Source organism: Prionailurus viverrinus, chromosome D4 (assembly GCF_022837055.1).
Source record: "Prionailurus viverrinus isolate Anna chromosome D4, UM_Priviv_1.0, whole genome shotgun sequence".
Taxonomy (NCBI): domain Eukaryota; kingdom Metazoa; phylum Chordata; class Mammalia; order Carnivora; family Felidae; genus Prionailurus; species Prionailurus viverrinus.
In genome coordinates this window covers 56,559,717-56,573,166 of record NC_062573.1, presented here as the reverse complement: position 1 = coordinate 56,573,166, position 13,450 = coordinate 56,559,717, and the positions used below count along the sequence as shown (strand labels likewise).

At 39.1% G+C, this 13,450-nt stretch overlaps 1 pseudogene; it reads right to left on the bottom strand.

Moving 5' to 3' along the window:
- Positions 1 to 919: 919 nt before the first annotated feature.
- Positions 920 to 1,182, bottom strand: LOC125150875 (cyclin-dependent kinase 2-associated protein 1-like; annotated as a pseudogene).
- Between the last annotated feature and the right edge of the window lie 12,268 nt (positions 1,183 to 13,450).

Below are 13,450 nucleotides of genomic sequence, written 5' to 3'. Positions count from 1 at the left end.
CAAAAAAGGATGAAATAGAGACACTGGTATCTTTGATGTGAGATAGGTGTCTTTTACATGCTTTATTTATTTATTTACTTATTTATTTATATTTTATTATTTTAATGTTTGTTTTTTGAGAGAGAGAGAAAGAGAGAGAGCAAGCAGGGGAGGGGCAGAGAGAGAGACCACAGAATTGGAAACAGGTTCTAGGCTCTGAGCTGTCAGCACAGAGCTCAATGCGGGGCTCAAACCCATGAACCATGAGATCATGACCTGAGATGAAGTCGGATGCTTAACCAACTGAGCCACCCAGGCACCCCAAGTTATTTATTTATTTTAAACTGTTTATTTATTTATTTTGAGAGAGAAAGAGAGAGTGAGCGGAGGGGCAGAGAGACAGGGAGAGAGAATCCCAAGTAGGCTCCACACTGTCAGCACAGAGCCTGATGCAGGGTGTGAACTCACAAACCTTGAGATCATGACCTGAGCAGAAACCAAGAGTCAGATGTTTAAGTGACTGAACCACCCAGGCGCTCTATTTATCTTTTTTTAAGTTTATTTATTTATTTTGAGAGAGAGAGAGAGAGAGAAGCAGGAGGGGCAGAGAGAGGGGGAGAAAGATATAATCCCAACCAGTCTGACATAGGGTTCAAACCCATGAACTGTGAGATCATGACCTGAGCCAAAACCAAGTAAGATGCTTAAGTGACTGAGCCATGCAGATGCCCTTTTAACATGCATCTTTTCAATCAATGTTGAAAAAAAAACAAAAGCAAAAACAAAACCCTAGGTAGTTCCTAACTATTCAAAATATAAATCCTATTCAACTGCAAAATATTTCTCAATCTCAGAGCCTCATGAACCATGAAAGGGACATGTGAAAGAGAAACCTTCCCATCTTGGAAGAAAATGGAAAACCTTCCATGCTAACAGGCAGCTAGGATCTGACATTCCATTCCATTTCAGCCAAGCATCTTGAACTAGTCCTCCAGCATGAATGATGCCTTGTTTTAGTCTCTTCATGGTGCTCTTGCTCCCTGCATAGATGAGTCTAATCTCTTTCCCCAGCTCCTCGATGATGACCAGCAGCTCAGCCTATTTGTTTTGGGGTAGCTGGCTGTTCCCAGTTCCCTGAGTGTAGCCTAGAGATGGTAGCCTGTAGTCACTCAGCAGATGGCAGTAGTGTGAGGATGTCTCCATAGTGGTAGAGAGTGGGTGGACACCTCCAGCAGCATTGAGGGAGGCAGCAGGCACAGGACAAACATAAAAGCTTGCTTTCTTAAGAGATTACTTTATTTCTTTTTCTTTTTTAAAATGTATTTACATAAATTCAAGTTAGTTAATATACAGTGTAGTCTTGGTTCAGGAGTAGAACCCAGTGATTCATCACTTACATATAAAACCCAGTGTTCATCCCAAAAAGTGCTCTCAACACCCATCACCCATTCAACCCATCCCTCTACCCACATCCCCTCCAGCAACCCTCAGTTTGTTCTCTGTATTTAAGAGCCTCTTATGGTTTGCCTCCCTTTTCTGATTTTATCTTATTTTCTTTCCCCTCCCCTATGTTCTGTTTTCTTAAATTCCATATATGAGTGAAATCATATGATATTTGTCTTTCTGACTGACTTATTTCACCTAGGATAATACACTCTGGTTCCATCCACGTTGTTGCAAATGGAGATTATTTTAAAAAGTAAAGCAAACCTTTCACAATATCTTATCAAAAGCAGACCAATAGTCCAAGAAAAGTTTATTTTTGAAGTGAGGAAGGAAAATTAAGCTTTAGTTTCATATAAGTACACTATTGATATTAAAGTTTAATTTAATTTTTTTTTAACGTTTATTTATTTTTGAGACAGAGAGAGACAGAGCATGAACGCGGGAGGGTCAGAGAGAGGGAGACACAGAATCTGAAACAGGCTCCAGGCTCTGAGCTGTCAGCACAGAGCCCGACGCGGGGCTCGAACTCACGGGCTGTGAGATCATGACCTGAGCCGAAGTCGGCCGCTTAACCGACTGAGCCACCCAGGCGCCCCTTAAGGTTTAATTTTAAAGCCCTTATAATAACAATTTAAATTTTAGCCAACTTGACCATATATGAAATTTCTTTCTCAAAATTTCTTTTCCATAAACCATACACAACTTTTAATGTGCATTTAGGTTTTGTCCCTTTTCTTTCTTGTTCTAGAAAGTCATTTTATTTTAGGACAAAATTACCTTTTTTCTTACCAAAAATTCATCTTCATTCCTCATACCTTTTTTAAACATGAAAATCATATACTCTATTTTTCATATACATTTTAAAATTCTTATTATTTTTCTAGTAGGTTTGTTAAAAAAAACAACTTTTTTTGCTGACAATTTAAACTTTATCAGTTCAGATGTTATTTTCTCTTTTTTTAATTTTTTAATGTTTATTTATTTTTGAGAAAGAGAGAGATAGAGCGCAAGCAGGGGAGGAGCAGAGAGAGGGAGACACAGAATCCAAAGCAGGCTCCAGACTCTGAGGTGTCAGCACAGAGCTCAATGTGGAGCTCCAACTCATGAACTGCAAGATCATGACCTGAGCTAAAGTTGGTCACTTAACTGACTGAGGCACCCAGGCACCCCAGATGTTTTTTTCTTAATTTCAAAAGTTTATAAATCTTCCCTAGAAAAGAAATGATGCAAGGCAGTTATTACAGAATAATCACATAACTGCTTATACATTACATTAAGTGAATATTAACTTTTATGTAATATAGCTAAAATAAACCATATGCTTTTTTGAAATCATTGTGAGATTCACTTATGTCTATAGGCTTATTCTGATATTTCTCTGTCAGACTGGGAATGACTGAACAGGCAGTGGCAACAGAATCCCAACACTATTTCTGAAGAGTTCTGCTTTGAGTTAGGGAGACAGAATAAAGATTTGAACATGGGACAACCTCTAAACTTATGGCAGAACTATAACTATCTGGGGAGCCATCATTAGAATTTCCAAACTTGAAGTAGTTATAAGAAATGAGGGAAGTTCTTTTAAATAAAGATTCCTGCCTGGCTGCAAATCTGAAAAGACAAGGCAAAGAATGAGCCTATCAAAGAGTGATTATCGACTCCCTTTGAAGAGTTAGCACTGTGTGTATACAGGACAGAGGGTGGCTGTTCTTGTACTGGCCTTTTCATCTGATCAGACAAACCCTGCTGTTGTGCAATACATTGTGGTATAAGTACAGTGGCTTTCAAACATGTTGGGTTGTTTTATAATAAGAAATATAGTGTATAGGGGTGCCAGGGTGGCTAAATCAGTTACATGTCCAACTTCAGCTCAGGTCATGATCTCGCAGTTCATGAGTTCAAGCCCCACATTCAGCTCTGTGCTGACAGCTCAGAGCCTGGAGTCTGCTTCAGGTGCTATATCCCTCTCTCTCTGCCCCTCCCCCACTCAAAATCTGTCTCTGTCTCTCAAAAATAAATAAACATTAAAAATAAAGAAAGGTATAAAAAAAGAAATATAGTGTATAGCATGTCTCAGCAAATACTTGTATATGTAAAAACATATGAGCTACCAAAAAAAGTTTAATAAACTGACACATATTTTGTTTATTTTTAGTGTATACCATTCATTCATTTTATTTTGCATTTTATGAAATTATCTTCTGCTTAGATATAGATAATAAATACATCAAAAATAAATACATATAAATTATAAAGATATATTATTCATTTATCTCTGTAGATATGGATAGTATACATATTTTCTATTTATTTGATATTAGTCATAAATCAACAATGGCCTTGGTCATACTTTAAAAAACAAGAAGTTTCAGTAAATTCTTCCATAGTAGGAGAATAACTCTCCTGGGGGTGTTGCAGGGAGTATGGCCTGAGTCACAAAAGATGAGTCCGCAAAGTGCAGTTAAGTGAAGGTCCTCATACTGGAGTCAGAATGAGGCCCTGACTCCAGAATGATGTTTCTTTTTATTTGGATAATTGCTAAAGACTACATTCATAAAGTCAGCTAAGCAAGTGTGTTAATCAATCTAATGGTTTAGCTTTTCAAGGTTGAATTTCAAGTTAATTGGTTTCTATAACATTAGGAAGGGTCAGGTGTGAAGGAGGATCCGGCCCTCGACAAAGTTAATGGCTCTAGGCATTCCTTGGGAGAGGAGCTGCAGCCATGTTCAGCTATGTACACATGTCCTAAGGCCTTGCACCTTCTCCAGCCCTTCCCTTTTGAAGTCTTTTCCTTTGATGCTTCTCTCCTGCATCTCCCACATGGGGATTTCAGTGTTTCTTAGATTCCAAAAGGGTACCTGTTTTGCCTTCATTTTCTCAGCACCAATGTGCACAGTTTGTGCAGAATTAATTTATATTTATTAATCTTAGTGTTTTGACATTTTCTTTTTGGCTCATTTTGTATCTTAGCTCTTCTTCCAACATTTTAAACTATTTGTAATGTTTTCTTTACAGTGAAAAGTAGGAAGCAGGAAATTGTGAACTATTATTTATTAATATCCTATAGTAGATTAGCAAACAAATACATTTCAAAAGTTTAGAAATATTTTATTTCTCATAATTTTTTCTGAGTGTGGCATAAAATGTGTCTATTAAGAGACCTAAATATCTTTTGTCTCTTTGTAAGAATTAAAAAGCCAAAAGTAGATGAACTTACATTTAGCATTTAATATTTATCTTATCTGGATATGATTTAGATATTCAATGAATATTAGCTTAACTTAGTATAAAATTTGATCATATTACTTATTTAAAGTACTGGTTTTTAACAGTTATGCTTGGATAGGCTTTAAATAGTAAACCATCATCTTAAGTTATTTTTCTTTTTAAATTTTTTTTAACGTTTATTTATTTATTTTTTTTTTTTTGAGAGAGAGAGACAGAACACAAGCAGGGCAGGCCAGAGAGAGAGGGAGACACAGAACTGGAAGCAGGCTCCAGGCTCTGAGCTATCAGCACAGAACCCGATGTGGGGCTTTAACCCACAAGCCATGAGATCATGACCTGAGCTGAAGCAACCCAGGCACGCCAGTTATTTTTCTTGTTAATAAAATTTTAACACATGTCTGTTTTTATTAAACCTACAAATGTAGATTAGTACCTATTTATCAAAATTTATCCCAGATCATATAAACTTGAAAAACATTTGAGATAGTTTCTATATTTCTGGGAGTATCCTTGATTTATATAAATGCTCAATTTCTTTTGAGCTAATTAAATAAAGCTCTTTAAAAGTTAGTTTTGGCAATACCACCTACAGTTAAAGAAATATTACTTGTATACATAGACACAGAGATCTTATAGCTTTTGTTTCATAAAATTTTAGCCATGTCTCAGGGACAAAACTCAAAAGAACAGTTGAATCCAAATTGTATTTCTGGCAGAGAGACTAAGTTAAGGTTACCTGCTCAGATGATCAAAGTCTCCTTCCCTTCCCTTTCCTCATGCTGCAAGCATCCTTTTAGAATTGATTTTGAAGTCATTTTGTCTTTTAGAAACTTCTGCATACAAATCAAAGAATGCATCCCATTGTTTCTAAAAGTTTTAGAATCTTCTATTTTAAGGGTACCCCTTAAGATGGACTTATATCTAAAACAGTTTCCCCATAATGGCTATTCCAATTCCAAATCATCAAAAAGTTCACCCATTTTTTGATAAAGGCATGATCCTGGTCCACAGGCCAGGTGCAACTTATCTTGCTTTTGTAGTCCTTAAAATATCTCTACTATTAAGGACGCTGTTTTCCAACAGCTGTTTTTTTTTGTTTTTTTTTTTAATTTTTTTTTCAACGTTTATTTATTTTTGGGACAGAGAGAGACAGAGCATGAACGGGGGAGGGGCAGAGAGAGAGGGAGACACAGAATCGGAAGCAGGCTCCAGGCTCTGAGCCGTCAGCCCAGAGCCCGATGCAGGGCTCGAACTCACGGACCGCGAGATCGTGACCTGGCTGAAGTTGGACGCTTAACTGACTGCGCCACCCAGGCGCCCCCAACAGCTGTTTTAAAACACAGGGAATCACATGTTTTCACCTTTTGAACAGGTGGGTGATATACCATGAAGCTTTATAAAAACAAAAATAGATCCTGAATAAAGTCAGAGAGCTCAACCAAAGAAGAAAACTGAGAGGAGGACAAAAACTGAAAGGACAAAGATAATCCGTGGAAGCAGAGACATCACAGAGAGCTCAAGTGAATACCTCACACAATTCAGAGTTGCTAGTTCCTTGGGGGTTTTTTTCAGATCCCACTTCTGACAATTATGTAAGGTCAAGCTTAAAAATAAATTAGCCAGGGGTGCCTGGGTGGCTCAGTTGGTTAAGCCTCTGATTCTTGATTTCATCTCAGGTCTTGATCTTGGGGTCATGAGTTCAAGCCCTAATGTGGGACCCTGCATTGGGCATGAAGCCTACTTAAAAAAAATAGCAGTCATTTTTCCAGCAAAATTAGATTATTCAGGAATAGTGGGAGACTTGCAATTTGAGACAAACTAAAATGACTCATAGGCAAATCTGAAGAGACAAAGAGAAGGTCAACTTTTATTAGGCTTGAGGAGGAAATTAGAGAGGATTGTTTTAAACTAAAGTACACTGGAAAATAAGAGTTTGATGTGGTGGTTTCTCATTGGTTACAAGCAGTGGTTAGTGCATTGTTGCTGGAGCAGGAAGGGATCTTCCTTATTTTTCTTAAAAGCAAGAGATGTCCACCTTTGTCAAGACATTTTTTATCTTCCTTATTCCTACTGGTTATGCAGGTTTCAAGTAGTATGTTCATGAGAGCTCCTTCAGGGTTTTCTGACTCCATGTTAAGTGGTATTTTCTTTATTTTTACACATATTTTATTAAGACAACTGTATTACAGATATTTCTCTGTACCTCCAACCACCCACCTCCCCAAAGCTGTAGTTTCCTTTTTCATTTCTTTGTTCTTGAATAGCATATGTTTTAAGTTCTGATCAAGCCCAATTTATATATAGTTGTTTTCTTTTATACTTCATACAGTTGTGTTCTATTTAAGAAATATTTGCCTTAGTGAAGATCATTAAGATTTTCTAAGTTGTCTTCTAGAAGTTGTACAGTTTCAAGCTTTACATTTATTTTTATAATCTATTTCCTTTAAATTCCTCTATGGTATAAAGTAAGAGTTTGATGTCATATTTAATATGTATACCCAATTATGTCACTGCAATTTTCTCAAAAGATAATTCTTTCTCACATTGAAGTTCTTGGCACTTTTGTAGAAAATAAATTGATTATATGTGGATCTGTTTCTGAACTTACTATTTGATCCCTTAATCTATTTCTATATTTTGACACAGATGCCACAGTCTTTTGATGTAGATTTTTATTAAATTTTGAAATATGGCACATTAATTCCTTATGCTATTTTAAATTGTTTTGCTATTATGTGGGGAATAAACTTAGGAATTCCCTGAGCCTGCATTGATGAGTTAACAAGGCATAAAGAATTGGAAAGCTATAGGATGTACACACCCAAGTTTGGTAACAAGATTAGGTAAATAAGATTAAGTAAGGCCCCCAGTACAGGACAAAGATATAGGAATAGTGAATCTCAAGATGAAAACATCCAAGATTAGGTAAACAAGATTAGGTATTCAGGGTGGAAATGCCCCCCAACTTAGTACAATAGCAGAAAGCTGCTTTCACAGGAAGGAAGGACCAAATTAGGTAAACAGGTAAATAGGGCTATAGACTGCAACAGAATGAAGTTGCACAGAGCAGACCTAATTAGCAAAAGAAAGGTGCCTTGTTGACCCTGAGGTAGCATGCTCAGTCTTTCCTGTCCCCTAGACCAGTTTAGGTAAACAGAGGGGGCGCCTCATGTTTGCTGTAAACAATCTTCCACCCAGCACCAGAATATTGTTTTGTATTGACCCAAAGCCCTAACACCACATATCTCCAAAACCCCTATTCCCCATGCCCATGAGTTAATGCTCAGGATTTCATTGTCTCTCTGTGCATGCCCATCACACTTATAAGCCTTCTGATCCTAATAAAAATGGAGCAAGGACCTTTACTCAGAGCTCTTGTCTCCTCCCGGACATTAGCATCTCTTGCATTTTTAATCTTGCATCCTGTTTTCTTGCTGGACAAGAGAGAACTCCAGACCCAGAGTCTACAACAGATGGTGACCCCGACATGACTGGAGGCAAGAGGACTACAGGCCGATGTAGATCAGGAGCCAACTTGGCCAGGAGGAGGACAACACAAGGACTACAGGACGCTGCAGAACGACTAAAGAGCTCCAAGAAAAAAAACCTCACTGGTTGACAGTCTTCCTGACAAGGTACAAGATAAAGTGAAACTATATTAGGATTCACTGCTGTGGAACTTTTGAGAGATTTATTATGGGAGTCTCCCTATCCCCCAAACAGGAACAATACATTCATATTTTACAATCATTGGAAAAGGTGGTTGACACTATCCTCAATCAGAAAGCACTCCTTAAATTATTAATGATTACCTAGCAACTTGTGATTTTGATGTTTGGGAACAAGTAAGGAAAACATTTAAAGCTCAGCATTCTGAGGGGGCTAACGTCCCCCCTAGATAATCCTCACTTAGTCCATTGTCCATACTTCCCTTTTACCCTTGAGTTCTGACGGTGTACATAAAGATGTAACATTACCCAAAATAGAGGGAAAACTGGAGCTTTTTTATAGTCCCACCTGTGCCTTCAGTGCCTTAGAGCCAAAAGATACTCCCCCTCCTTCAAAAGGATGGGACGATATTGAGCCTCTAAAAACCTCACTGACTGGATCTGATAAAGTCTCACCCAATGCAAAAGTACATTAAATAAGCACCTAAGGCCAGTAAATTCCAGCCGTTTCCCAGTCAGGCAAAATGGGCAATACATCCATAAAGGACTGTTCTTTCCAATATTACAGAAATTGCAAGAATCAGTTCAGCTGCATGTCCGTTACAACCCTTTCACAATTGGTATTTTAGAAATATTTGTGGTACCTGGACTGGGACTCTCTTATGAACATCATTCTGACAGCCCAGTATGCTGTCTATGCCCAAGAGTTTCATAATGCTTGTGAGACTCATGCTGTGCAAAACTTGACTCTGCTATTGAGAGACTAAGAGAAAAATTACCAGGTGTACTCACAACTGCAAAGAAAAGACCTCCCCGCCCCTCCCTCCCCCCCCCCGCCCCTCCCTCCCCCCCCCCCCCCACCCCCCCCCCCTCCCTCCCCCCCCCCCCCCCCCCCCCCCCCCCCGCCACCATTCCCGGAACCAGCCAGGGCGTGCCCGGTTGTGGTCTGACCTAAAGGCGGGAACCAATCAAGTTCTGCTGAGTGGTTTGAAAAAAGGCGGGAACCAATCAAGTTCTGCTGAGCGTTCAAATTTAAATGTCAACCAATAACAGCTCTGTAACCGCAAAAAAAATCCCTAACTTGTTTGTGCCTGTCTATAAAAGAAGCTGTAAGATCCTCGCTCGGGGCCTCTTAGCATCACCGGCAACGAGTGCACGGAGGACCGGGTTCGAACCTGCAATCAACGACCCTTGCCGCTTGGCTTTGACTCTGGACTCTGGTGGTTTGTTTTCGGGGGGGTCTCTCGAATAAGGGCATATCACTATTCCGGTGTCTTTTTTTTTTTTTTTTAATGTATACTTATTTTGGAGACAGTGAGAGAAAGAGCATGAATGGGGGAGGGTCAGAGAGAGAGGGAGACACAGAATCTGGAGCAGGTTCCAGGCTCTGAGCTGTCAGCACAGAGCCCTACATGGCACTCAAACTCACAGAGGGTGAGATCATGACCTGAGGCAAAGTCGGACACTCAGCAAACTGAGCCACCCAGGCACCCCTATTCCGATGAACAACTGTGTGACACGGGGCAATATTCCCAACCAAGGTAGCAAGCCCAACTTCCAATCGTTGTCAGGAAAGCAATGCATATTGTGACATTTTTTACACAAGCCATCCCTAATATAGGGGATTCTAACTTTCTCACTGTTTCTCCCTATACACTCCGGTTACTCTAACTATATGTTGGGGCTTCTCCCTCATTCATTTCCTGGAATAATAACTCTGATGATTAGAGCCAATTGTCTCTGGCTAGTCTACCTCAGGATAGAGATTTTAAGGAATATTCCCAAGCAACTGCCAAGACTCCTTTTGTTTCAGGAAACTTCCCTGTCTTCTCTGGCCTGACATGGACTGCCTAATCCCACTAGTGGAAAACAAAATAATACAGTACAAAACAAAAATTGGTATCTGCTCATCTATCTGAGCTGACAAGCTTTAGGACCACTTGAACTCTTTTCTCTGTCCTCTGCACCTTTATCTGCCTTCAGGCCTCTTGGGGGCACCTCACCTTTTCTGCCTTCCCTACCCCCTCCTCCAGTTTCTGCATCACCTGCGGTTCAAACTGCATACCTGGCTCTTCAATGCCTCAGGTAGCATCAGATCCTCCTCCTCACATTGTCAAAAAGCAAAAAACACCCACTTGGACTTCAGATTTCCATACCGTCTCCATGGGAAAAAATTGACAATGGTAAACTTTTAAGGGGACACAGATAAAATACTATTAAGATAGACCTGTCTTTTAAATTATAAAATTCTATTCTACTAAGGTTTACTAAAGGTCAAATAAGCTCATGTTATCTCTGTTCCAATTTGTTAACAAAACGATAAATTAAAGTAATGGTTAACTTTGTCTGCCTCATAGTTTTCATGGGTAATTGTTAAAATAGCTTTCAGGGTCTTTGGTAACGTAAAACTTGAACATTTAGCTTAGATGATAACTTGAATTATGTTCATCAGACATTTAGGCCTCTTCCAAATCAAATGGAATGCTGAAGCATTGCTTACTAAACATAGGTTTATGCTTTTGACTTCTTAGCAAAGAAAAAAAAACCAAAAATAAAAACTAAGACTATTTAAATCCATTAAAAACCATGCTTTATTCTTAATGGATTCTTAGTCTACCACCTAAAAAATTTCTGATGTAACAGACAATTCACAATTAGTTACTACTTAGTTTTCACTGGAGACTAAGGTTTCTAAAATTCTGCTAAATATAATTAAAGCTAATGGAAATAAATAACTTCGTATATAAAAAAGTAAGAGATATGTAAGAAAGATGTACAAAATGAAAATACATTTTTATTAATGGTAATAAGTAAATAAATATAATTTTAACAAAAACTGTAAAACAAAAAGGGTAAAATGACAACACGCCCTTTTTGAGTTGTTTTACATAAGCCTTGGTTGGAATAACCCATTCCTTATAACCACAAAGCCAAACAATTGTAAATGAGCACATAATTATGCTCAAAAACATGTTAAAAAGGCGTGGGTGGAGATACCCCTGGCTGTCTGCATTACAACCTCAGCTCCTTCTTGATCATGCTATGATTTCTGTTAAATTTTTTAAATCTTAATTCCAAGGACTAACTACAGCTGAGTGACACTGTTCAAAATAAGATAAACCCTCTCACCCTATGGTGCTATACAAAACTCCTGAAGGGGACCCACATGGACTGGGCCCACTAAACTTCTCACCTGGGGTGGAGGATATGCTTATGTTCTTACAGATTCTGGACGTCTGTGGATCCCCACTCGGTTAGTGAAGCCATACCATGGCATGGTGGATACCCCCAGGATATCTTCTAGTGAAGCAAGACTTCCAGAGAATGACTCTGAGTGAGCAGCCACTGGCCCCCGTTTTCAAGACGGAAGAAGCCTCTTCATGGACTCCTCATACTGAAGTCACTATACAAATGCAAGTCCTTGACCCTGATATAACATAGGGAAGCCTTAAATACCTAACCAGGCCAGCGTCCTCTTACAACGCAATGGTATTGCATACACCGCTGACTCGCACCTGATGGCCATGATCTCCATCACTGACAGGAATTCGATATGGGTAACCCTGATTATACTTCTTGCCCTCATTTGTTCAGGCCAAGCTCAATATTCATATTGGGCTCATCTCCTTAACCCACCTATATTTGACAGCTAGCCTGGGATATTCCTATTAGCAATAATGATAGAGTTCATGGAAGGAGCCAATCTTAACCCACCCTTCCAAACTGAACAAGAGCATTGCTTTATATGCCAAGACCTCAATGGTGGCTTCCTCCAGCACCTCCTATGTGTGTTACTAAGCAACTTATCTGATTGTCTCCAACTAAAAATCAACTGGGTTTTGCATGTACAGCCCAAAACCTCTACAAGGCCAGACAATTTTACCTTTTTCTCAGCCACAAGTTTTGATATACCTCAAAAAACAAACATATCTCATACTGCTAATGTTATAGCTTGCTCTAATGTCAAATATTCAGACCACCCCTGGAATAATATTCCTTGGACAACCTGTTATGGAGAGATTGAGCATAATCTTCACTGGAGTAATTGGACTATTATTGACAAGGGTCCTAGAGGACATCTTGAAACAAAATATTCAAATAAGACCATATCCCTTGACCAGTCTAGTAGGGAGAATATTTTTTGGAAAGATGGAGGCTTGTCTGGCCCTCTAATTTCTGCATATAAAGGGAAATTAAAAGGACCTTGGCTTGTTAATCTTTGGAAGCTAGGCCTTCTCTTCTTCACTAGTACTATTAGCCATGGTGAAATTTATGTAAATCGATATATTAACATAACTCAGGCCTCCCTGCACAATGATCAATTTGCATGGGTCACTATTTGTGTCCCTTCTCCCTACGTTCTCTTTGCTACCTCCACTTTACAGATCAAACAACTAGAAAATAACTATAATATCTCTAACTCCCAGGGCTGGTTTATGTCCTGCGTAAGTAATGATAACATCACCCAATTAAATATCTCCTCTTTATTAGTACTTAAACAGCGCGCCTCAACCTGGGTTCCTGTTAATAGCTCTGAACCCTATATGTATCCATCAGGAATAGGCCCACTTTCCAAGCTTGTTCAACACTGGCACTCTGCTGTAAGGCAAAAAAGATTTGTTGGCCTGTTAATCATGGGCATCCTAGCAGCAGTAGTTGTTATCGCCACTGACACTATTACTGGAATCAACCTGCATCATACTATCCAAACAGCTCAGGTCCTTAATAAATTTATGGTCAACACTACCAAAGAATTTATAAGCCAGACTTCCATTGATAGGCAAGTTTTGGCCTGCCTCGAAGCTCTTGAGGCTGCAGTGGAGTTTATTGGAAAAAGATAGGATGCCTTGTTCCTCCACTCTAAACTGTGGGGAATAAGATTAGGAATTCCCTGAGCCTGCACTGATGGGTTAACAAGGCACCTTTCTTTTGCTAATTAGCTCCGCTCTGGGAAACTTCACCTCACCGGAGTCTATAGCCTTATTTATCTGTTTACCTAATTTGGTCCCTCCTTCCTGTGAAAGCAGCTTTCCACTATTTTGCTAAGTTGGGGGGCATTTCCGCCCTGGATACCTTGTTTGCCTCATCTTGGATGTTTTCATTCCCTTTTCCTATACCTTTGTCCTATA